We start from the raw sequence: 27409 nt of genomic DNA on the forward strand, positions 1-27409 counted from the left end.
AAAGAAAATAGAATAGCATTGTTAGAAACATGATTGTTAGTACAAGTGACATTCCAAATAAGAAAGCGAGAAGAACCAAAAGAAAACTTATAAATTCTTCTAGATAAGTCATATGGCTGCCACTCCCTAGATGATGCACGACCCCTACCTCCAATCGTGTCCTCGCTAGCTACCTTCCACTACTACCGCTTTATCGTCCCGGAGAATCTGTGGCCTTCTCCCTGAGTCTCCGTCAATCCTCTATATCTAGCCACTTATGCTTTGAGGCACCATTCTTAATTGCCTTGCGTGCATAATCTAATTGTTTATGTGACATGTACGCACACATACACTCCATCATCCACCCAATGGAGAACCTCTCTACCATCATAGGTACCGAAAACTCCTTATGCAAGAATGCCACTATGTTAGATATGATCAATGTCCCACCCTCATTAGGTGCATTTAAAGGATAGCATGAGAGAGCCAGAAAAGTTATGTATTGGCTGTCTATCAGTATTTCAGACTCTATGATTGTGCATATTCAGGATGCAAGTACGCCAAAGGAGGCATGGGATACTTTGTCAAAAATATATAGCACAAATACGCAAGCCAGGAAAATGAAGCTCAAGCAAGAGTTGCACAATGTGCAAAGAGAAAGTATGAGCATCAATGACTACCACATGAAGGTGAAGAAGATTGCAGATGCACTTGCTTCCATTGGGTCGCCAGTGGAAGATGATGATTTAGTTTCTGTGACCTTGAATGGTCTAGGAAAGGATTATGCAGAGTTCTGAACATCCATTTTCATCCGTGAAAGATTTCCTAATTTTGAGGAGTTGATTGCTCTTCTAATTTCTGAGGAGCAGAGAAATGGTGGTGCATCTTCTTCAGGAGGAACTTCAAAAGAAATTGTCTTCTACTCAAATGTTGGAAGAGGTAGAGGCAGAGGTAGAGGAGGCCGATCTGGAGGCCATGGTAGAAATCAGAATATACAGCAAACTCAAGAAAACTAGTCCTATGGAGGAGAACGTGGTAACTCTAGAGGAAGGGGGAGCCAAAGAGGTCGTGGTAGATGGCAAAGAGGCCAAAATGCAAACATCAATGTTGAATGCTACTACTGTGGTAAAATGGGTCATATGGCTAAAGACTGCTATAAAAAGAAGAATGACATCATGAATGGAAAATTGCAACAAGTGAATTATGTATCTTTTAGTAGACAGTGTGATGACAGAAATGAGCATTTGTTTATGGTGCAGCACATGAACAATTCTGCGAGACAAGTGCAGAAGAAAGCAACGGAGTGTGGTATGTTGACTCAGGTGTGTCAAACCACATGACAGGTCATGCAGAATGGATGTAGGATGCAAGGAAAATGGAAAAACCAAGATTTGTGGAGACTGGTGATGATACTGCACATCCTATTGTGCATATTGGAAAAATTCCTTTGTCTATGTAGGATGGGAAAAAGAAATACCTATCAGATGTATTTCATGTCCCAAATATCACCAAGAATCTGGTTTCTGTCGGTCAAATGGTTGAGCAGGGCTTGTAAGTTAGATTTAATCCTCATGGATGCTTTGTTGAGGATATGAAAAATAATGGTCGCTTGATAGCAAAAGGAAAGAAGAAGGGCAGAATGTTTACGTTGGATGCAGATATGCCTGAATTGAGTGCAACAATGTTTGCACATGGGACCGGTGTAGTTGCAGATATTGATATCTGGCATAAACGCATTGGTCATGTTAATGTACAGCGACTTAAATCAATGCAATCGCGATCAACAATACAAACTATCAAAAATAACAAAGTATTACAAACATTGAGTAGACACTAAATAGCAAAATATTGAGGCTACTTGCAATCAACATCAAGACAAACCTAGCATATCTTATGCCAATCATGGGCTTTTCAGTCCTAAGAGTTGGTCATCTTTAGAGAAAGTAGACCCGAGGGAACACATCATACCCATTGGGGTGTGGATAGATTTGATAATTTGCTTCACGATGCACTCTTCTTCAGTGGACATGACCTAAGGAGTGTGAGGTAGTTGCAAGCGACCATCATTGCTCGATTGTGGCCAAAGTGTCTCTATCTTGCCTACCTCATTCAAATCTATACGTACCCCTTACTGTCTCTCTTTCTTGTGATATGGTCCCATAATAAGCCACCCACATTCTTGAAATATGCATAGGATCCAACAAATGGTTGATATATAGGTGGGTCAAATACGACAACTAGTAGAAAATCAAGAACCATCGCATTCTGCTTGGATGTGAATCCTTGTGGACCATTTTCAACTGACTAGCTTTGGGCACTCATTCGTGATGGAGGTCATCCAAGAAAACCTTCCCTCAGTTCATGACCCTTTGGCAAGAAAGAAACATGTCCTTGATATACATTCTTCATGGTCCATGACCTTTGGGAGTCTAACTATGGTCCACACAAAGGACATGCTGATGATAACCTGAGGTAACTAAACTTGTTGCATCACCCCTATCTAGTCAACACAAACTTGAACGAGCTATGTTAGATATCACAAACTTGAATGAGCCCACTTACTTGAGCACTCCCCGAATCTTGAAATGTCATGCATGGTCCACACGAGAATGGCTCGTATATTAGAAGACTGTTGGCCATCGTGCTTGCTCATTTCTTCCACAACTATCCCATCCTCCCACAAAATCTTGAGCTCATTAATAAATGAATGGAGATAGAAGTCCATGTTCTTGACTTTGTAGCACCCAAGAATGAGCAATCTAAGGATCAATTGTTCTTTCTTTGTAGAAAGCCATGTTGTAGTTAATAAGAATTACAGGCCACACACTGTAAGAAGTTGAATGGAGACCAAATGGATTCATGCCATCCATATAACAAGACTGAGCCGAAGATTCCTTGGCTCTCGTACAAAGCTTGGAAAGGTAGAGTCAATGTGGCTCCATGTGCGTGAATCTGTTGATATTTGTTGGACTCCATTTGTGGATCTATCCTACGCATGCCACGTTGTTAAGCTCGCCATTTGACGTACGAAGAAACATATTACGTATACTCAATATAAGTGAAAAGTTTTTGAGAACCTTCTGAGGGATGGTTTTCCCTTACAAGTCCTGTCGATACCTGTGAGCATCAAACTTTGAACATATCTCCATAGTCCTAATCCCCTCGAAACAGCACACAATCGTTATACATGCATGATAGTATTGTAGTCCATGCCAAGCTTTTGTATCACCAATTGTGCATCATCATGGGACTCACGCATCGTGTTTCCAAGTGTGGTAATATATGATACTTTAGCAACTTGAAAAAAAATCAGAAGACGCCTTTAAGAGCATAAGAAATGCTTTTTATCTTATAATAGAGTTAAAAAAATCAATGGAGCGTAGAATGTACTTGAACAACTCGGTTACACGCGCATCGCTTCACTTGTACTTTGCTCACACACTTTGGAGAACAAGCAGCATCGTTAGGTGAGATACTCGGCACCCATTATATAATGGTATAGATGCTTTTTCTCTCAATGGATCAAATGATTCAACGTTCATGGGCGTTAATACATTGATTATTGTCTCCTTAGGTTCCAAGATTGCAGGAAGGTCTAAAAGGCCCATTGTCTCCTTTCATATCAAGAGTGTTGTCTACGACATGCCCTTCAATTGGTATATTGGCTTTGGCAGTCCATCCATCACACGCCCACAAACTTTTCTAATGGGGGGCCGCAATAGCTATATTCCTTGGGATGAAGTGTCACCTCTTTGTACAAATTTCATGGGCACATCTAATAATTTTATATATGATATTTAATTACTTTGAAAATGTAAAGCATGATTGATACTGATCCAGGTTTTTTACAAATCAGATTTCTACCACAAAATTTGGCCAAAACCCCTATCAAGAGCCTTACTATATCACTTTGGGTTTACTCTTCAAGCACTATGTATGCTACATTGCTTCTCGATTATGATAACTCTAGCAAATGGGGGAAACAATTTCTTAGGAGGAATGTCAATATAAAGGGTAAAAGGGATGGTTATCTTAGTGAAGATGGAAATGGATTACACCTAGGAGTTGAGTGAGTGCATAGATTTTTCAAAGGACTAGCCTCCAACTACACGTGGGTTCTGCCTACATCACTAAAATTTGGAATCTATTACCATCATTAGAGGACACCTCACCCTAGTACACGAGTCAATATCCACATCATGGTGTCATTTGGATCTTACACAAAAGCTTACAAGCATGGGATCCCTTCTGTCACATGCTTATATGCATTTATATATATATATATAAGGAACTATAGTCAAAGCAACTTTTGGAAGATGTTTTTTATAATCTCAATAACTCCCAAGAAAAAGCAAATTTCATGAAAATTTTCACGTTGCCCAATTGGTTTCGATCTGGTCTACAAAGTTACAAAAGAAAATTTTTAAGATTCTTCAGCGATTTGAAGTTACGAAGGCGCAGACTGTTGGCTACATGCAGATTTCTTCTCTCTTTCACCACATCAACTTTCCATTCTATCCTTCTTGTAAATATATTATAATAATGTGCTTTGGGCATCCACCTCATGTAATCTAGCTCCCTTTCTCTATTTTGTCTACCACCACCCTTGTCTTCTTGCATGATGACCAAGGTGGGGACTTGTCGCATCCACTATTCTCCATATTTTTAAAGATGCCATATATAATCTAGGATTATGTTAATCAAGAAGATTAGCTTAATCTAATTCCTCATGAAGGCTATATAAGGAGCCCATGGAGATGTAAAGAAGGAGAATGACAATGACAAGCACATGAGAGCACTCTAGAATACCCTCATGCTAATCCATCTATTTGAGGTAATCTATGAATGAGTTCTTTTATTATGTAGCATAATGGCAAGCTTCCTCTACCTCTTCTCCTCTGGTTTTCCTCTCTTCTCATCTTCTCATTCCATGAATACATAATGGCAAGCTTCCTCTACCTCTTCTCCTCTTGTCTCCCTCTCCTCTCTCTCTCTCTCTCTCTCTCTCATATTCTAATATGGTGTCTAGTACATATATTCTCTCTTGTGAAGTTGTGTCTTGGTTCTTTTGATTCTCTTTGAGAAAAGGGATGTCCTAGCCCATCCTCCCTTTGGCTAGGTGGTGCCCTTCTTTAGTTCTCTTAGAGTGAGGATTGGAGGTTGAATGGGTAAGAGGCTGGGTAAGAGGCAACCCATTCATCTTATCAACCCTCAATACATACTTTTCTTACTATTCGCTCAAAGTCTGAGATTGCTTGATCAACGATCTTCGAATTGAAACTCGCCAAAGTGTCGTATGTGTTCTATGGATAAACGATACATTCGTCTAATTACTAGCTTGCATTGAGTGCAAGGACATGGGTACGTTGATTAAGATATATGCCTCGCGATCATGGACATCATGACCATCACTATTTTTCCATTTGGTCTATGTTACAGCAAACAATATGTTTTTGTTTACCTCATTGGTGATCTTCCTCCATTTTAACCTCTACTTCTTATTCTTTCCCTTTTCCTTTCCCTTTATTTGTTTTCCTCCATCCATCTCTCTTTGTCCATTTGGCTCCCTTCATCCTTCTTTGTTTCTCTCCCCATCCCTCTTTCTCTTGTTTTATTCGCATCCCTTCATCCTTCTTTGTTTCTCTCTCGCCCCCCCTATTTTTCTCTCTATCTCTATTTTTCTCTCTAGCTATGTCCCTTTTTCTTCACCTCCCTCTCTCCCTTTTCTTTTCACTTTCCTTCCTCTCCTTAACCCACCCTTTTTTTCCACCTCTTTCTTCATTCTCTGTTTCTCTTTCTCTCCCCTCTCTCTTTCTTTCTCTTTTGCTCTTTCTTTGTTGCCTTTGAGGTTGTTTCTCTCACTCATTCTCCTCTCTTCCTCCCTTCATTTCTCATTTCTCTCTTCATCTCTCTCTTTGTTACCCTTCCCTCCTTTCTCTCTTTCTCTCCCCCCTCGTTGTTTCTCTCACTCATTCTCCTCTCTCCTTCCCCCTTCATTTATCATTTCTATCTTCCTCTCTCTCTTTGTTACCCTTCCTCTCTCTCTCTCTCTCTCTCTCTCTCTCTCTCTCTCTCTCTCTCTCTCTCTGTCTCTCTCTCTCTCTCCCTTCATATCTTGTTTCTCTTTGCCTCTGTGTGTGTGTGTGTTACCTTTCCTCTTTTTCTCTCTCTATCGTTCTCTCTTCCTCCTCCTTTCTTCTTCTCCCTCCCTCCTTTCCTCTCTTCCTCTTTCTCTTTCAATGCATCTCATTACAAAGAAAAAAAAAAAGAAAGGAAGAAAACAAAAAAACAAAGCAAGAAGAGGTACCTACCACAAAGACTCAAGGATGAATAATTTTCCGCCTCCTCTTCGCTACACCCTTTCTTTCTCCCTTGTGCACTTCTCCCTCTTCTTCGTGTATGGCGATGGTGGCGATGGCGGTGAGGAGCTCTCCTTTCTCTTTCCCTCTTCCTCTCCCTCTCCCTCTCAAGGTGACAGACTGTCTCGCTTTCTCATGAAAATTTTTGTTGCAAATGTCGAGCCTTGACTTTTCACTCCTTTTTTTTCTCAAAGTAGCGTCACTATTTGCATCACAAAGCATCACTATCAACATCGCAGTTAGTGTGGCTAACCAACTTAGTGACATTATTTGCGATCCTGCTATTTTGTGTTGCAAACTGGCATCGCTATGTCCCCATTCCCTTGCAGTGCTAGGATTAAAAGACCTTACTTGGACAAGTTAATATATACATCAAACTTAAAACATGTGTGGAGTTCTAAATTTCTAATGAATGTCTCTCCTTGGTTTTAAGGATATGAATTTGTTTTAAGGGACTTCAATCAAAGCATTGCACTCTTATTAAACATGGCTAATAAACATGTCATTTCCAAGATTTTCTCCTTAGGCTATATATTTTCTAGAAGTGCAAGTGTTATCTTGGGTTTCCTTGAAAAAGAGTATTTTAGGGCTTATGACAATGGTAGCACATTTGTAAGGACTTTTTACCAATGCAAGCTAGAAACCTTTTCTAGAATAAGATACAATCGTAAGTTGTTCTTGCATGAATATTTGTATGGATTTTTTCTTTTGGAAGTATTTGTGAAGGGCTTTCATAAGTTCACCATAGTCACTAAGGTATACCATCTTGTTTTCAGTTGGTTTTAATATCGTGTTATTTAGATGATCAAGAGCTTGAATACTTGCTGTTCGAATGTGATCATCCCAAAAAATTAGTCATTGTATAATTTCACAACACCCAAATCCGATACCAGTGGCGTACTAGAGATTGCTAGTAGGATATACTATAAAAGGACTCTTGGAATAAAACATAAGGGAGAAAGAGAAAATACATTTTGGATGGTAAATGGAAATTCAAAATTACTATTTTCCAAAAATAGAAAAGGCGAAAAACAAGCCAAAAGAAGAGACATACTTTTAAGAAGGCACACTCAACTAAGTTCCTTCAGAAAAAGAAAAGCCAAAAAAAGCAAGGGAAAAGCTAATAGCATGCCGGGCCCCTTTTCTTCCCTCTTCTCCATAAACCTTTCCCTCTAGGAAAAAAAGCAAAAAACCATGGATTTTCTTTCCTTTCAATCATGACTGATACCAAAAGCTAGCAATAGCAAGGCAAATGTATCCTTAGTACTCTTGAGTCTCTTCACCATTCAAATGATCGAAGATAAAGACGTCATCATGATTCCAATCAATGCCATCATGAGAGCACAAAGTGAAAAAGTTGAAGTCACCATTGAGGGACCCAACTATAGTAAACAAGTCAATAGTAGGGAGAAAGAACACTAGGAAATTAAGAAAGCATGTTCACCTTAAACCAAAAGTTGAAGACTGAGTTACTCAGTAAGACATAGCTCATAAATGAACTGCCAAACTCACAACAGGAGTACCCCAAATAGAGAAGGCCACTATATCAAATCTAGGAGCATACCTTGATCCTGAGTAGCAATTGGCCATAATAGATAAGGTCAAGGAATAGATGAAAGCGATATAGAAGGAATTGCACCTGAGATAGCCTTAGAGACCATCAATCTCCCTAGCCTCTAGAATACTTCAAATGTATCTCCACCTGCTCAATCCTCAAACCTTAGAAACTCTACTACATCGAATAACTCTTCTTTGGCCAATGTATGCATGAGCAAGAAATTACCACTTTAGATATGTTGAGATGTTGAGCTCTACATGAGCTAGCATCCACTACGTGTCTTAGTGATGTGGCAAGATATTATTCACTAAAATGGTAGGTGATCAATATGAGAATATGCTAGTGATTCTACCATTGGACTACAACCATCTAGTCCATCCTTGGTTATGGCACATTTATTGTGCTGCCTCTTCTTTTCTTAGCATGTTTACACTTAGTGACCGCATGTACATATATTTTAGTACTTTCATATTAGTCTTTCTTCATGTTGTAGACTTAGTTCTTTTTGTGTGAAAGAAAAAGAAAATTTAAGCCCTATCTCTTTGTGTGCTCAAGTATTCATTGCTTTTGTGTATGTGTTCTTGGTTTTTTCACCTCTCTTCTCTTTTGTTTGTTTTCATGGTATCGGAGCCATCCCATGGTTGCATGGAGCTCGATTGAAGGAGGCTGAGATGAAGGCATGGGATCACAAAGCAAGTAAAAAAGCAACGGGTAAGAAGCTCTTCCATGTTGCATGATTCCATTGAGATTTTTGTCATTAGATGTTATTTTGGCCTCCGTTCTAGACCAGTAAAAGTGGTCTCAACAAGTCTTTTTGGGTATACTGTAGTTTTGAATGTATCAGCTATTTACAAGTGCATAGGTTATATATTTTGAATTTGTAAGGTCTCACATTATATTTATTGGATTTTAGATACCAAAAAAATCTATATATAGATTGCAAATTGTGATTATTATTGTGTAGTCAGTGAAAAAGATTGCGTATTTAATTGTGGTGATGTGGTATCAAGTTGCTTACAAGTTGCAGTTTTCTACAAGTTATCTATTTTGTCAAAATGTTTGACAACTTTAACTAGATTGTTAGCAAGAAGCTTGATAAGAATTATTATCGTGCATGTATGGTTCGTGATGACAAATTTCTTGAAGGGAAAAGGTGTTTGGAATTACATTGAAGGAGACATAGCAATAATACTTGAAGTTCCTATGCAAAATGCTACTGCAGAATAGATAAAGGCTAAGAAAGGTTGAGAGCAAACATAGAGTAAAGTTATGTATTGGCTATTTGTCATCAGTGTGTCAGAGATAGCATGATGGGCTATTTGTAAGAATTTGATACCCCCACTATTGCATGGAAGAATCTAGTAAGGCTATTCAAAGTAAACACAAAGACCAAAAGCTACACCTCAAGTTAGAGGAGTTGAACCAAGTGAAAAGAGGACACCTATCCATTAATGATGTTGTGCATACATGCTTAGATGGAATTGGAGATGAATACAAGAGCTTCACGTCATCTATGAATACGAGGAATACTATTCTTGATTTTGTAGACTTGATTTCAATGTTGATACTTGAGGAGAAGAACCTTGGCTTGGATTCCTCTTATTTCTATACCATTGTATGTTAATGCTAAGCTTAGTGCACATGATGGTAACTTGATTAAGGATGTCACTATGTATCAGAACATTGTAGGAAGCCTTATCTCTTTGATGATTACTAGGCTCGACTTGAAATACACAATTGGTTTGTAGAGTTAGTTTATGCAGTTTCCATGGAAGCCGCATTTGGATGCAGTGTGATACACATTATGCTACGTCAAGTTCATATTGGAATATACCATATTTTATGGTGTAGGTATATCATTGGACTTATATAGTTACATAGATGCAGATTGGGCTAGTAGCATTTTAGACATGAGATCTACCAGCGATTTTATATTCTCCTTTGGTAGTGTTGCTGTTACTTGGAGCAATAAGAAAAAACTAATACTTGCCTTGTCTAGTATATTCTACGAACACCTCTAACTTGTGTCATAGCATATCCTTGAAGATGGTGCACATTAATCGTTGGAAGGTTGCAGGTGCATTCATTAGCCCAAAGGGCATAATGATGTAGGCAAATACACCCCACTCCGTGGCGAAGGCAGTCTTGTGTTTGTCGTCAGGGTGCACTTGCACTTGATTATAGCCAGAGAAACCATCCAAGAAGCTGTAAGCTTCTTTGCTTGCCACCCTCTCTAGCATGTGCTCAGTATATGGCAAGGGGTAGTTATCCCTCTTCGTAGCGGCATTAACCTTCTTGTAATTCATGCACACCCGAATTTTATCGTTCTTTTTCATAACGATCAATATGGGCGATACCCAATTCGTGTGCTCGATTTCATATATAAATCCCGCCTTCATGAGCTTATCGATTTCTTCCTTCACTGCATGGGCGTGTTTGGGATTCATAGGGCAAGGTCATTGCTTTGTTGGCACCGCTTTTGGAACCATTGGAATATTATGGGTCACAACCCTAGGATCAACTCCTCTTAGTTACTCCAAGGACCAGGCAAACACATTGACATACTCTTGCAGGACAGTAACCAGTCTAGCCTCCTCCTCCTTGGTCAAGTCGTCAGTGATGAACATAGGTTGAGGCTTCTTGCCTTCCCTTGCCAGGTCTACTTCCTTGACCCTAGTGGGTCCCTCAATTGGTTCACTGGCTTGCCCTTGTCTCTTTGATCCTAGCAAAACCACCACTCTATCACCCTTCTTAAACTTCGTGAAGCATTTGGGGAGGTCCTGCCGCTTCTTTTGCCTCTCTGCTTTTGAGTCTTTAGTTTGCTTCTTGGCCTCCTTCCTTAACTGTCTGTGCCTTAAGTGGACTGGCAAGTCCCCTTTGGTGCGTTTGACCTTAGAGGGTTGGGGTATTTTAGGATCACTCTTTGTACTGACTTCAGACTCCGAGTTAAACTCACATCCCTCGCTTGAGGAAGGGGTTTTTCTAGGGGGTCGTAGTTCGGTTAGGTGAATCCATCTTCAGTATTGGAGCTACTAGTGATTGTGCCACCCCTACATGCTCGTAATCCATGGCTCCCATGTGCTCCAACAAGGACCTATCTCACTCCGTCAGCATGACTCCTTTTTCATTCTGGCCTACCCTTTCCCTTCTAGGCCTAGAGTCTGCCTTGATTTGCTCAATTGTTCTCCCTTAAATGTCATATTCTATTGTGTCTAACTCCTCTTCGCTCTCGTTCCCGATAGAGCAATAGTGCTCGTACCCCTCATCATCAGGATCTTGCCCCTTTGACGGCTTGTCATTCCCCAGGTTTTCCTCTCCAATCTCCTCTTCTCGCCGGCGACTAAAGCCCAATTGTATAATAGGTTAAGATTGTGAATTTTAGTTCATTTCCACTCAGGCCGAGCCAAGAGATCACTTAGGGGTTTTAGATTAGCCGCCTTGTTTCCTTTCAGTTTATTGGTCAGGCACTCTACGATTTCCTGAAGCTCGAGCTTGTTGGTGGGGATATGGAATGAGACCGGTATCCCTGGGTCACGTGAGCTTCCTACCATCATGCAGAGTGGCACAGTGGGCTCCTTTACTGGCATGCTTGGTGATTTAGCAGCTTGCTTATACAGCTCTTCCTCATCTGAGAATGGTAGGTCAACAATTGCCAAGACATGCATCCAATCCCTCTCGTCCTCAGGACAGGGGATGTACTTGGTCAATGACCCATAGGGTTTGCTTGCCTAGGCATCACCTTTTAGCATGGTCAAGATAGCATTGAGGTCAGTTGGGTAGTCTTCCAGGTTTCCATCTCAACCCTTACCGCTTCCGTCCTATTCCCCAAGAAGATGAGGTTGTTTCCCCAATCTTCAATAACTCGCACATTCCTCATCCAGGGTCAGCCTAGTAGTATGTCGTAGTCCACACCCTTCATGACAATGAAGTTTATGAAAAACTGCACTCCTGCGACCTTCACTGGCCAGTTCTTTAGGACCCTGAATGGTCTGACCTTCATTCGGTTGGCCAATGTAACATTAAAACCTAGCCGCTTCCACAGGTGGGTTTCCCCAAGCCTGTAGAACTGCGTGGCTCAAGACACTGACCGCGACACCGGTGTCTACGATTCCTTTTCGTGTTGCATCCCCCAAGACTAAAATAGGTATGACTGCATGCATCTCCGTACCTTCCCAGAAAGCATTGATGTGCAGTGACCTTGGAACTAAGTGTAGCGTTAGACTTGGAATTTGCATGATTGCATCCTGCTCTTGCAAGTCAGCGGCAGTATGCTCCCCCTTTCCCTCCACCCAGTGCTTTAATTCTTGCCATAAGAGAGGGTGTTGCCTAAGCAAATCTCCAAGGCTCATGGTCATTGGGGTGGTTACTAAAGTGGTGAGGAGGTTTTTGGGTAGTTGGCTTCCTCCTTGGTCACCATTCTTTGGCCATATGTCCTGGTTAGCTTGTTGACAAGCTTCTCCCTAGTCTTGCCTTTGTGGCATCTCTCGTGGTGTGGGTGCATTCCCCGATTGAGGTCGCAATGGCAAAACGGGTGTGCTCACACTAGAGAGGTCTTCCATTTGGTCTTCCAGTATGGGTTCTACAACTTTAAGGTGTTCTTGGGGGTCCCTGACCCACTCCTTAACTTTGGCTATAGCTTCGAGTTGCCGTCTAGGATGGGGGTATTCCCCTACCTTGGCACTCCCTAGTTTTGCTGTCTTAGGAGCTGAGGTTTTTGCCTCGACATCAGTGACCCCCTTTCCTGCCACTAAGGTTGTCGCTTCCTCAGTCTTAAGGGTAATCTTTGCGCCTGTTCTCTTTCTCCTTCTCCTCTGGCTTTTCTTTCCCAACAAGGATGCATCCAGGTTACTTGGCCCAGGTTACGAGATGCCTGTTCATTTTGTTTGCGCTCGCATCATGACATGCAGTGGGATGGGCATATCCTCCCCACCAAAGGTCTCCACACTGAATAGTCCCAAGGGTATAGAGGGCACATTGGCATAACTGGTTGATGGTTTCTGTCTAGGGCAATCAGGAAATAGGTGTGTGATCCCACACTCGATGCATCGAAGGTCAGCTTTATCTTGGTTTGCCTATTTCCTTTCCGAGCAACGTGATGAAATATGGTGTGGGTGACCGCAAGTCCAGCATGAGATTGGATCCTAGCTTGGTCCTCCAAAGCCTCTACCTCTTCCTTTGCCGAGCGCCATCACTGGTATCGGTCGATAGTCCATCAGGACTGAATTGCCTTCCTCATCATAGGAGATGTATGGGTTCACATAGCTTTCTTCTTCACTAGGTTCTTCCACATAGTGAATAGGAGCATTACTCGGTGGTTGGGTTACATAGGGTCTTGTTGGTCTGGGTATGCATGTTGGGTTCATCTCTAGCCTAGGAATGGCTGGTCCCGCGTCATTTGGTGCTGGAAGCGCCAGCTGGGCTCCCCTGCCAAAGAAGTTAGATGGCCTGTTGCCTAAGTATGGAGGGTGGTATTGCTGCGCATATGGGAACCTCCTAGGCAATCTACAATGCAATGCGTCATGACCGAACCTACCACAGTTCGAACATGGCCTAGATCTAGGATCTTGACACTCGGCTGGGAGGTGGTTTCCACCACAGTGTATACACTGCACATGAGTTTGCGTAGGCTTCCTTATTTGTTCTTGCAATCGTGCAAGCTCCATTCTTACCTTAGCCAGGTCTTGGCCTTGGTCAACACCCTTTCCCTTATCCCATATGCTAGAGTTCTCTCTCTCTCCCAATGTCGTTGTCCGCTCTGAAGCTCTCTGGCTTGTACTATCCCGATTGGAGTTCCTCATGCTTTGCTCCCTAAGCTAATCATCCATCCTCATTGCCTCTTCAAAAAACCCTAGCTAACACATCTCTGTGTAGGGTTGAGTTACTAGCCAAGGCCTTGTAGAGCTCCTCGATTTGGATTCCATTTATAAACATCGTAGACACAGCCTTCTCGTTAGGTCACTCATTGGCCGGGATCCTCTTGAAGAGGCTACGCACATGAGTGACGTAGACTCTTACGTCCTCGTTTTCCCTCTGACTCACATTCATCAACCAGACGATGAGGTTGTTAGAGTATGCTGCCTCAGAGAACCTCTTGATAAAATGGTCTTTAAGACGGGCAAATTTCGTGCACTCGGCTGCATCTAAACTAGTGTACCAAATTCTCCCCTTATCACCTAAACATAGCCCAAAAGCTTGAGAGTGTTGTGCAAGGTCCGTGAGACCATTTGCTTCTCAAACTTGCTCGAACTGCTCCACAAAGCTATATGGGTCATTGCTAGGTTCATACTTGTTTAGTTGCTTTGCCACTATAGGGATCCTAGATTGCCCCTTTGCCCCTTGCGTGACCCCTAATCCTGAGAGTAATGCTGTGGCTAAGGCTACTGCGCTCTGCTCAACAGATGTGTTGTCCATGAGCCGCCTGGCTACAAGTCCACTTAATGATAAGTTAGCCTCTATTGCTCGCTCTCTCTCTGCATTTGGTCCTGCTTTGGCTGCTCCAGCTAGGGCTAGGACGTGTTGGGTCTTGTACATATCTACATCTTGTTGGAGTTTCCTAGCCTTTTGCTCGTGGTTATAGGCAATCATGCTCTCTAGCGCCCTTTTGATCGCCTTTCTTTCCTCTTCTAGGGTTGCTACCACTTCCTCTACTGGCCTACCCTGAACTACCGTCCTAGCCAACAAGTCATACTCATTGACTAACTCCTGCACCATGACTGGGAATTCTCCCAAGTCCAATCGGTCCTCTCCTTGTCCGCCTTGTGATCCTGACATTGCTTCCACTTCTAGCTCCACAAGGTCATCGATCAACTTGAGTAACTCCAGCAGCGTCCGATCCTCTATGTTGTTGCCTTCTGGATCTTTGTGTCCTCTTAGGGTCCTACTGATGGGGCTCTCTAGTAGCTAGCTATATTTTGGGATCTTCTCCTAGTATTGGGTGCCTTGATGTTATTATGTTTCCTAATGAGCTCCTTGTTATTGGAAACAGTCGTCAATCTTATCCACAACTTGTGCTTCGTGCTTTCTAGTGCTCAGTGCGAAAACAGGCATTTCCTTTCCTTGTAGTGCACCTTAGGTGATGAAATCAAAAAGTGAGGTGAGGATCCACGAAATGCTCAATGCAGACTCCACCCTACCCCTTACGTCCGTTGCCTGATGTGGCTCTAAGTGTAGGTTCTGGCCGATCTAAAGTTTTACTAAAAGGCCCTGCTGCATTCTCTATTTTGCTTCAGGGTTGGTTAGTTGGTTAGCTGGTCACCGAATGTCACATCCAATTCCAAATTTGGTTTGCCCAATGTCGTGCCCAGTGTCTAGCTGTTCGGGGTGAATCTTTAGTCACCCTGTCTGGCCTCTAACTTCTAAGGTTAAACTGGGTTCCTTGGGGAATTAGAGATGTGACCAAGGTGACCAGGACTGTGGGACAGGTTTAAAAACCTTCTATTCAAACTCTGGTAAACTGGTTCGATTTTGGGAATCGGACGGGATGGTTCAATTCTAGCGATCGGATGGGCTGGCCCGATTATAGCAATCAGATGGGCGGGTCCAATTTTACTTAGGTCTGACTTCCCTAGTCGGACAGGGGTGGTCCGACTATTGCAATGGGTCGAGTGGTCCAAGTCCCGGACTAGGACACGTGGCCTGACTTTGACACCGGGTCCGATTTTGGGAATCGGATCAAACAAGTGGTCCGATTTTTGGCTGGTCCAATTCTGGATATCGGATTGGACAAGTGATCCGATTTTTGGAGTCAGACAATCCGACTACTAAAATCAAACAGTCCTATTTTGGGACTCGGACGCACTGGTTCGATGGCGTGGATGACGGCCCATGAGTTACACGCGATGTCTCTACGTCAATGTCTACTCTACGGAATCGTGCCGTCCCTTCCAAATAGATGCAAAGCAATAGAGGGAACCACCTGGCATACCTCGAAGCGATGTGGCACTTGAATCGATTAGCACTTCGCGATTTCCCGCAGCTGTCTCTCTCTTGCTCTCTCCTGGCTCTCAAGCTCACTCTCTTCTCAGAAGTCAGAATGTTAAATGTGGCATTCCCTGGCTCCCTGGGCCCCTTATTACCTAATCCTAGCTTGCTATAGACTCAGAGATTAATCTCACACACTCTTCTAGCCAGATGTCTGAATTTGTGCCCCTACTTCCCTATCTCCAGCAGCAGCAAAACCCTTCTGTTTCCTTCTTTTTCATATCCTACACTTAACCTAATGCAACATAAATAAAAAACAGAGATAGAGATGGACGGTTCTACTCTAATATTCAACAACAAATCAAAATACTTACTTGCTTCAGGGATTAAAACCTCCTAAATCTCCTAACTATCTCGAGCATTGGTTCAGGCTGCAAACCCTACTGCTATGCTCGATTCGATGCGCGCGGCGCTCAAGGCTCGATTCCGTCGGTCCTGACAACAGAACCAAAATGTAGGGGAGCTATGGATCTCTACCCCAAGACCTATGGATTGCTTATTGATCAAGCGTTTCAAGCTGAGCGGCCATGGCTACCTCTCATATAGCCGATGCACAATGCCTACCTTGCGGGTGTAGTGAGCTTACCTTGATGCTCGACCGAGTTCCCTCCTCTCTCTTGCATTTCCGTAGCTCCACGATCCTTGTGGCAAGATCAAGCAACCTCAAGCCCCCTCCGTCAAGCTCCATCCTCCATAGCCACGCGAGAAAAGAGAAGAGAAGAAGAGGAGGGAAGATGAAGAGAGAAGATGGGGAGCTTCTTCTCCACAATCCCTCACTCTCACACACACACTCCCTCACTCCCTCACCTCCCTCAATCCCTCACTCAAGCAAAAGCATGAAGGTAAGAAATAAGAGAAGAAGAAGAAGAAGCTTTAGCCACACCCAAGAATGAACTTCTCATTCACTTTTGAACTTTATATACATGCCCTACTTTTTGGGCGGTCATCCCCACTTTTTACATGGCTGGCCATTAGCCTAGGCCCTCTTTTCCTATTTCCCACCGTTCTAACTTATCCTGTTCCCACTAATGCATACAATTCGCACAAGAGTGAGCCCGGCGCTCTTTTTACAAGGATTCGGGAGCGCCTTCATATTTAATGGCGCGCTGTCGTAGATTTCGTGTAAGGGCTGCAGAACACGGGGTTCAAGGCACAGCAATGGAAGAGACTAACAAGAAGAACTCAAATTTTTGATGTCAAAGTTCATTATATTCCTTGTCAGGTGAGTTACAGGAAACTCTTGTACAGAAAAATCTGAAGTATCTCAAAAAGTGTTTACATTCAGGTGTATGATAACAGCTAAATTGAGCAGAACAATGGGCATTAAATAATAATCCACTCAAGCAAGTCCTTTAGTGCAGAGAACCTTCTGTTGTTCCACACGTCTGATTTCCGATGCTTTCAAAGATTTCTAACAAATTTGGATCACATCAGCATGAACATTCTATAATCAGTCCAGCAAAAGCTTTTAGCAATCCAACTCCTGTTTTTGATTATCAAGGGTTCTCAACTGAGATTGTGTATACATAAAAATAATTATTCTCTGTTTTCCAGCATAACCTCTTGAAGACACTCATAGCCACTGTTTGCCTCATATCAAGGACAAAAAAACAACCAAGCAGAGGATATTCAGCATTGGTACAAATCGTTTACATAAATCTTGCATTTCTACCTCTTATCACAGACAGCATCTCCATTAGAGCATCATCAATGACCTTCCTTGCTTAGAATTCTGATTTGCAGCCATTTTAAATGCCCTCTCCAATAGTATTTCTTAGTGCTTTAAGACCCTGACTGTGGCTGTAAGCTCCAGTCAGTTTTAGGCACTTGTATTACTTGCCTAATCAGTGTATCTTTAGACATATCCATCTCTCTTGCAATATAACCTTGATGTAGACTACTGGGAACGTCAGTTAGCTCTTTAGACATAAAGGGCTGCCGTTGATGAAAGAAATGGTGCGGTGAGTGGTATGATCAGCTGTGAATCATGTCGATGACCCAAAACATGTCCATTTAGGAAACAGTATTCTCAATATCGTATCCAAGTCCTTATGAACCTCACATCAGAACGATAACGATTGTCATCTGCAAACGTTTTTGTACACAATTCCAATGAGAAATGAAGCATAGAATTGGGGCCATCCCCTGGTATCAGCATAAGAAGGTATATGAGCTGTGTAAGCTATAACATATTCAAAAACACTGCGCAATGTGCTGTAGATTGATATGAACACTTCCCTGTGAGATAAGATTCCCGCAGGACCAGCCAGTGTGACAAAAATACCTCCAGGACATAACCGTGGCTTCACAATAGCGTCATAGAAGTCCTTGGTATACAAGCGATAACAAGGTCCACCTTCTACAGGATCAGCCAAATCTCCTATGAAAACATCGAACTGGTCATTCCAGTTTTGTAGCTCCAGTCTTGCTGAATCGCCTCCATGCTTCGCAAACCCAATTCATGAAGATGAAGACGTCCGATATTAACGATGAGAGGGCAGAAACCAGAGATAAGAAACCATAGGAACACCAGTGTCGTTAAATACTTTCCAAGAAGTGTGCGCAGAAATTGATCAATCTGCCTCCGATACTGCAAAGAAGAATGACTTTGAATAGCCATAGTTAAGCACACTATCATCCTGCATGTTCCCTTGAAGCAACTAACAAGTGTAGCACCACCCACCAACCATCTTCATCATGCCAAAAGCCCTATCTCAGTGCTGATATTAGCGAAACAGACTAGTAGCTATCATCATCTGTTCAAAAAGTAAAACCACAGCGAATTGCTACAGTTGACAATCCAGAGATACGTGTCCACATGTGTGCATTACTGATCCCCTGAAGGAAGAAGATCCACGTCAGTATATGCTGTTTCTCAACAGCTTTCAGTCCCAGGGACCTCGACTGGCACAGTTTATTTCTCTGAGCTCCATGATATTTCCTTTCACCTTCAAAGCTTTCTTCACCATGGCATAGCCTGACTGCATCTATCAAATCGTCCTGCTTGTCTTCTTCACATCGTCTTCACTCACATGCAAAAGCGACAATCGAATACAGAGGCTACCATCCAAGAACATAAGTGAAAGCACTCGTTGTCGCCTTGTTAGAGAAGCCCTGTCCACAGTTTTATCATTAACTGGTATCTTTATGCCAGCTGGCCTTCTGCGCAACCCATACAGGGACTCTGCAAAGGATGCATCTTCATGAGTCGCGTGAATCAATGGATAGAGTCGAACAAGAGCAGATTTCGCCCTTTGTGTCAAAACCTGACGCCAAGAACTATCTTGTTCAGGCACAGCAATGGCCTCAGTTGTTTGTGATTCCCTACTGAGCAAATCATCGTCCATCTGGTCTACATCCCCCTCTCCTCACGCCATATCAAGCTCTTGAAGATTGGACTGGAGCCACCGAGAGTGCCTGGGACTGTTATGAGTGTCCCACCACCATGAATGTGATGGGTTGCGTTGCAGCTTCATCATAAGCCTAAGCGAGTCAAGTAGGATAACTGCAACAACTCTTCAGAAACGCAAGCTGGGCAGTCAGGTTGTCTGCTGCAAGGGACGACTCATCAGAAGAGACACTCGGTAGAACTCCTCAACAAGGTTCCCAAGCTCTGGTCTTTTCCCGTTCGAACATCTCTGCTCGCTGGGCCCAAGAGTCCGCATCTTTCTCCCACAGCCCGCCATATTCGACTTTTCAAAAATATCCCCCTTCTTTTTCCCAGAATAGGCAAAAAGGCCCAACAAATTTAGTTGTTCCTATTAGCAAGGTGATCCACGTAATTCTCATCATTCATGTCATGGTCATTTGGGGATGTAAGATTTACTTAAGTTCCAAAAATCCTTAGATAAACTACACAATTTTACCATCATCTCCATCTTCAATATCAACTTCGATGTTCCCATGTTTTTGCGGGTCTCCATCACCAAAGCACATCTTGTTTGTTTTGGGGATTTGAAGTTTGTCCAGCGCTTTACTTAAAATTCATCATTGAAATTGACAGCTTAATAATATTCTTTGGCATCAGTTTTGCATATTTTTATTGAAACACGCGCAATAAGATAACACAGATGCACAACAAAAATGGAGGTGTTCACGGCTCAGATGCGCAGCAACACGACATCCACCCCCTCTAAACCTGCGCATCCTCCGGATGTGCCAACTATCCAGGATCATTCAAGTCCACAAACAGGTCAAGTCCATCTTCTGATTCTAGTAGTCCTTTTTCTCCATCGGCTTCTTCATCTATGTCTTCTGTCTCTTCTGCTTGACTTTCACCTATCTGCTCTTCTTCTGTCAATGCTTCAAGTGCATATTCTTCATCTTCTCTTCTCTTGAAAATCTTGACTCGTTTTCCAGCAATAGGCACCCTCAATACTGTTCCATCTAATTCAGCCAGCTCATAAGTACCATTGTCAAAAACCTTTTTCACTTCATACGGTCCAAACCATCTTTGAACCATTTTTCTCATACTACTATGCTGATTTTCTAGACTACTGTCGTAGACTAGAACCCAATCTCCTTCTTTTATGGCTCTAGGCCTCAAGCGATGCCTTAAATCAAACCTGTCCTTATTTCTGAGATGGGCTGCCTTCAAACGGTCAACAGCTAGCTGCACATCTTCTGTCCTTCTCTCTAGTTGACGAATCCGAAGGGCTAACAGCTCTTCCCTTGATAAATTCTCATGCCATGGAAGAACACTCCAAGTGAGAGCACAAATTTCAGTAGGCATAACAGGTTTTTGCCCATACATCAACTCCGCAGGCATGTATCCAGTAGTCACACTATGTGTAGAGCGATCAGCCCACAATGCAAAAGGTAGTAATCTCGGCCAATCTCCAATCCGACCTCTACAAGCTTTTGCCAATGCTTTAACTATTGGCGGATGTCCTCTTTCACTTTTGCCATTTCCCTCTGGATTATAGGCAGTAGTAAGAGCTAATTTAATTCCAAGCCGTGAGAAGAATTCTCTAGCTTCATCAGCATCTAGCTCTCCACGATCAGCTGTAATCTTGCCTATACATCCATACCTGCAAAATATTTCTTCCAACAAGAATTTACATACTGTAGTGGTGGTCTTCGTCCGCAACGGTCTACCTTCAACATAGTTTGTAAGATCCTCCCTAGCCAAGACAAGATATCTCATCTGCCAAAGTCCCACTGGCAAAGTAACCAAGTCTACCACCCACTTGTAATGCATACATAGTGGATAAGTCGGATGCAACTCATCACGATGTCGCACTAAAGAGTAAAGCTGGCAATCCCTGCAAGTCTCCACAAAGTGAGAAACATCTTTATACATCCCTTTCCACCAGTATCTTTCTTTGATTTTCTCATAGGTAGCCCACACACCTCTATGTCCAGCCCATGAGCTCTCATGAAACTCTCGCATAATCTGTATTTGCATTGCTACATCACAAACTACTCTCAAGGGCAAACCTCCTCTCTTTCTTGGATGCTTCCAAAGAAAACCATCCTTCAAGAAATACCCATAAGCCTTCCTTCTGATTTTCTTGAATTCATCATCTGTCCAATCAGCTCTTCGAGTCAATGAACTTAGATACTGTCCAATTTGCAGCCACTCATCAACATAAAGTTCTTCAATAAAAGCTTCAACAGTAGATATATGACAATCATGAATATGGACAGAAGTAGCAAACTCTGTCTCATCATCTTCTGCAAGCATTGACTCCTCATCCTCATATCTCGCTCTAGAAAGCATGTCAGCAACTGGATTATCTTTCCCTGCTATGTGTCGAAATTCTGGATTCAATGATTTGATATAGGCAATCCACCGAAGCATCGCTATATCTGGAGTCGAGCAACTAGTAATCATGCCAAGCAAAGGCAAACAATCTGTTTCCACAATAACTGAAGCTCCAATAAAATACCCTTTATCACACTTCAGTGCAGTGACTACTCCCCACAACTCTCTTTTGATCTGCGGATATCTCCTTTGTCGCTCATTAAGAACTTTAGCTCCAAAGCGGATAGCATACCTATTTCCATCAGCATCATCCTGTCCCACAGCCCAACCTATGCCAATAGGGCTAGTATCAACTGTCAACATGATAGGCCGTCCACACTGATAATCCGCCTTGCGTAGAGTAGGAGCTGATTGCAACAGCTTTTTGAGCTTACGCATGGCTTTTGAATGCTTCTCATCCCAATGAAATTTCTGCCCCTTTCGAAGCAGCTGATAGAGAACATCTGCAATATGAGCAAAATGAGGAATCCAAATCATATAAAATACACAAGCTCCCACAAATCTCCGCACCTCTGAAGTAGTCGAGCAATATTCTGCAATCCTGTTTATGGCATCCACCTTTGCAGGAGAAGGCTTTCTGCCATAGTATCCAACCATGTGCCCAACTATGATGACTTCATTAACAGCAAAGACAGATTTCAGCCCTGAAAGTGTCAAATTTACCTCCTCTAATCGTGTCAATATTTGCTCACAAGCAATCAAGTGGTCAGCCACAAACTGTCTACATCCACGCAAATCAAGACTTTCATTCTTTTCTTCTTCTGCACAACCCTTAATAGGCACATCATCTAGAAAAGGCATGGTATACTGCGGAATATAGTCCCGAAGAACTCTATGCATAGCATTCATCATATGAGCAACTGAGTTTGTAGCACCTTGTGGCAAGGTACACATCCTCACAAGACCAATAGGTGTCCGCATAGTAGTAATATCCCTGCTTTCCAAGGCAAGCTGAAACTGATCATAACCTGAATACAAGTCACCTAGTGAATAGATGGCTCGTCCTGCAAAAGCCTCAGCAAATTCATCCACAACTGGACCTGTTCCCACATTCCTGATTGTCACTTTGTTCACGGGCTGCATATCTTGAATAAATCTCAAAGTACCATTCTTCTTTGGTACAGTAAACCACCTGTTAGAATAGGGTGCAGAAGAGGGTTCCAAAATCCCCATTTTAATCTTCTCATTCAGCAACTCTATCAGCTTTGGCAAGTGTGCTTTAGGCACAGGTATAGGACGTATATTCCATGGTACATGAGGAACAGTGAAGATGACCATAGGTGCAACCAATTCAGGACTAATGCAGCCAATTTCATGTGGAAAGAAAGCAAATGCCTTACCATGACGTCCAAGCATCTCTCTAAAACATTCTTTTTCCACTGGAAGGAAAAAATCATCATTTCCAATCTTCAATTCTGCAAGAGTTTCAGCTGTAAACTTATGTCCAATATTTGCAGGATCCCTCAACATAGGCTGCTTCATAGCTTTTTCAATCTGTTCATCACTATCAGAAGGAAGCGGACCTGCAACCGGCTTAACCTTCTTATCAACTATTTTATATTTTGTGTCAACCTTGGCATCATTCAAGCACTCTTTTCTTTGCTGCAATTTCTGCAAATTTTCAGCATCTTTCAACTCTGTTGGCTGAAAAATTTCAGCCTTTAGCTCTATGGACTGCATGGGTGCAGCCTGAAACTCTGTATGCAGAAATTTTTCTGCATTCAACTCTGTTGGCTGAATAAATTCAGCCCTCGGCTCTATGGACTGCATAGATGCATCCTGAAACTCTGTATGCAAAAATTTTTCTGCATTCAACTCTATTGGCTGAATGGATTCAGCCCTCTGCAATTCTATTAGCTGATCAAGATCAGCCATAAATTCAGTTTGCTAAGTTTTCTCAGCCTCTAACTCTGTTTGCAGCATAAAACCAGAAATTTCCTGAAACATATCCAAGGTTTGCACAGGTATGATCTTTGAACCCTTGCATACATCAGTTTTCAGCATTGCTCTCATCTCAAACAATGTATCTGCATAAGACATCCCTTCATACAATCCATCCACATGCTCTTCTGCATGCAAGATACCTGCATTCTTTAACTCTTTCTCCTTACGACCAATGTACTGCCTGGCAGCTCTAGGCAAATCTGAAATTTTCTGATAACTCACTGAACTATCTGAAGTAAACCCAACAAAGTTATTGGAGAAAGACTGGCTGCCAGGAGGCGAGATCTCCTCTTTTCTCCGCTCCGTACCACTGGCGTCTCGCAAGACAGCGGTACCTAATGAAAATCCAACTCCTTCGCAGGTAGTGGTGCCTCACGCAAGGAGTCCCTGTTTCTCGGATGATTTACCCCAACAGTCATAAACTGAACAGCTCGCATACCATCTTTACTGCGTATCCGCGCATAAGCTGACCCATCATCCATCACTTTTGTTTCCATTCTTGCTTCTGTAATAAAAGGCTGTCCAAGAATAATCGGATAAGAGCATGAATCCTGAACAAAGCAATGATAATCCTCTTCAACATTACCAATAGACATTCTGATACTCGGACAAGCAGCATACATATCACCAGAAGTATTGTTGGCGGCTCTCATGCGCCAGCCATGCTCTGCATCCATAGGCCACTTGCCACTCTCATAAACACCTCGAGCAATAAGATTAATCTCAGAACCATGATCAACTAAAGCAATCAAGGGAATTTGTTTCTCTCCAATCCTTACCACTGTCTCAGTGGTTGCTCTAGCCCAATGACTTCGTGAAAAATGGCTGCAAGGAATAAGAATAGGGGTCTCATCATCTTCATACTGCATAGGCTGCACTATTTTCTCCGATTGCGGATTAACAGAAGCATTCTCAACCATCACTGCATCATCATGCTCTTCCCCAAGAGCTCCATGCCACAATCCCTGTAAAGCAGGTCCTTCCATCGCATGCCGTTTCCTCCGCAAAAGATCCTGCATCTGATCCTGTATTTCTCTTCTAGCAATCCCAAGAGCCTCTCCAACAGTAAAAGTGACTTCACTATTCAAAATTCTTTCATGAAAAATCTTACTCATATCCGTTTGCATATCAAGGTCTGACAAGAGCTTGAATCCTGGCTCTTTTCTTGGTTGCCTCTTTTCTTTCTGCTTGTCTCCCATTGGTTGATTAGAATCTGTTTGAACTGGAGAATTTGACATAGGTGGAGCTGTAACAGGTGGTGAAACAAAGTCACCCCCTCTAGTCTTTTTGGAGGAGCTAGGACCCTCCTCATCTCTTCTTCTCTTTTCCTCAACCATGGCATCTAAACCCTGCATTTTAGCCATATAAGCAAAAATAGAATACCTGTCAACAGGAGAATCCCATCCTGTTTCTCCACGGATGCTAGAGCCCACACAAGTCATAGTAGAAGTTTGAACTTTCCCTTTTCTCGCTATCTCCAAGGCAGAAGACCATAAAGCAGAGTCTCCATCAGATTTCTGCTCAAGCTGGACTCCAAAAGCTGAAGCATCTCCTCTAACACTCACGTAAGCTGATCGCGCCGCCATATCATCAACAAGCTTCTTCATACCTCCCTTACCAAAGTTCGTGTCAAGAGGAGCGCCAGTCTCTGTCAGCCATATCTTCCCATCTTGTCCCCAGAACACTACATTCTTCTTACGTGCTTCCTGAAAAGCATCACAATCTCTGCAGTGTTGGTGCTCTGTACTATCACACCAAATACATCGTCGCCCTTTTCTTTGACCAGCTGGAAAAGCAGTCACTGGAGCAGGTGCTACAGCAGGTACTGACATAAGTTGCTCCTTTAACTTACCAACTTCAGCTTTGACTGCTTCAATCGTCAAATCCGCCAAGCCTTTAATAACATCATCTACAGATAAGGGCACTGGAGCAGCAGGAACTGGTGGATTTACAACAGGAGGAGTAGGCTTAGGCAAAGAAGCAGTAGGGGTAGAAGAAGAAGTCTCCAAGGATTTTTCAGGAACTGTTCCTGTATTTCGATGCAATCTGACTCTCCTGCGCTGCTTCTTGACAAGAGCATTCACAGCATCAATGACATGTCTCCACTCAGTCTTTAAACCTGAATCAGTAGCTTGATCTTTCAAAAGATCATCCAACTTTTCCTGTAAATCAGCATCTGCAGCTTGCAAAAATAACTCCACTTTCTGCATCTCCAAAGCTTGCTGTTCAGTCCCATCCAACTGATCATAACGGCTTTCAAACTCTCGCAGAAGAGCGGTAACAGAAAGTCCCTTATTAGGCATAGAAACCCATGCTAAAAAATTCCTGCGATTCATAAGACCTGTATCCTCCAGGAAATATTCATCTTTTAATGCCTTTTTAAATTCAGCCCAACCTGCATGTGCCTCTTGAATTTCTGCAATTCGACCTTCAAGAGCGCGCACCACGATCCGCAAGAAGTAGCGGCTCCAAACATCTTGAGAAACTCCAAAAAACTTCATCTTTTCTTCATACAAATGCAGGTAGGTTGACACTTGTTGGCCATTAAACTGCTTCATCTCCTGTTGGACAGCTTTCAAGGCATCCATAGCATCATTGTCTCGTTTTGCATGAACTTGCTGCTGCATATACATGGTAAATGACTGAAACAGGTTCTTCATAACATTATCATCTGTCATCTCTTCTTGCGAGTCTCCCATCTTGCTGATGACGCAGCACTTTCACGTCAGGTTCACCAGAAATGTCGTAGATTTCGTGTAAGGGCTGCAGAACAAGGGGTTCAAGGCACAGCAATGGAAGAGACTAACAAGAAGAACTCAAATTTTTGATGTCAAAGTTCATTATATTCCTTGTCAGGTGAGTTACAGGAAACTCTTGTACAGAAAAATCTGAAGTATCTCAAAAAGTGTTTACATTCAGGTGTATGATAACAGCTAAATTGAGCAGAACAATGGGCATTAAATAATAATCCACTCAAGCATGTCCTTTAGTGCAGAGAACCTTCTGTTGTTCCACACGTCTGATTTCAGATGCTTTCAAAGATTTCTAACAAATTTGGATCACATCAGCATGAACATTCTATAATCAGACCAGCAAAAGCTTTCAGCAATCCAACTCCTATTTTTGATTATCAAGGGTTCTCAACTGAGATTGTGTATACATAAAAATAATTATTCTCTGTTTTCCAGCATAACCTCTTGAAGACACTCATAGCCACTGTTTGCCTCATATCAAGGACAGAAAAACAACCAAGCAGAGGATATTCAGCATTGGTACAAATCGTTTACATAAATCCTGCATTTCTACCTCTTATCACAGACAGCATCTCCATTCGAGCATCATCAATGACCTTCCTTGCTTAGAATTTTGATTTGCAGCCATTTTAAATGCCCTCTCCAATAGTATTTCTTAGTGCTTTAAGACCCTGACTGTGGCTGTAAGCTCCAGTCAGTTTTAGGCACTTGTATTACTTGCCTAATCAGTGTATCTTTAGACATATCCATCTCTCTTGCAATATAACCTTGATGTGGACTACTGGGAACGTGAGTTAGCTCTTTAGACATAAAGGGCTGCCGTTGATGAAAGAAATGGTGCGGTGAGTGGTATGATCAGCTGTGAATCATGTCGATGACCCAAAACATGTCCATTTAGGGAACAGTATTCTCAATATCGTATCCAAGTCCTTATGAACCTCACATCAGAACGATAACGATTGTCATCTGCAAACGTTTTTGTACACAATTCCAATGAGAAATGAAGCATAGAATTGGGGCCATCCCCTGGTATCAGCATAAGAAGGTATATGAGCTGTGTAAGCTATAA

This window comes from Lygodium microphyllum, chromosome 14 (genome assembly GCF_053477565.2).
Source record: "Lygodium microphyllum isolate KBCC chromosome 14, Lygodium_microphyllum_v1.1.10, whole genome shotgun sequence".
Classification (NCBI taxonomy): domain Eukaryota; kingdom Viridiplantae; phylum Streptophyta; class Polypodiopsida; order Schizaeales; family Lygodiaceae; genus Lygodium; species Lygodium microphyllum.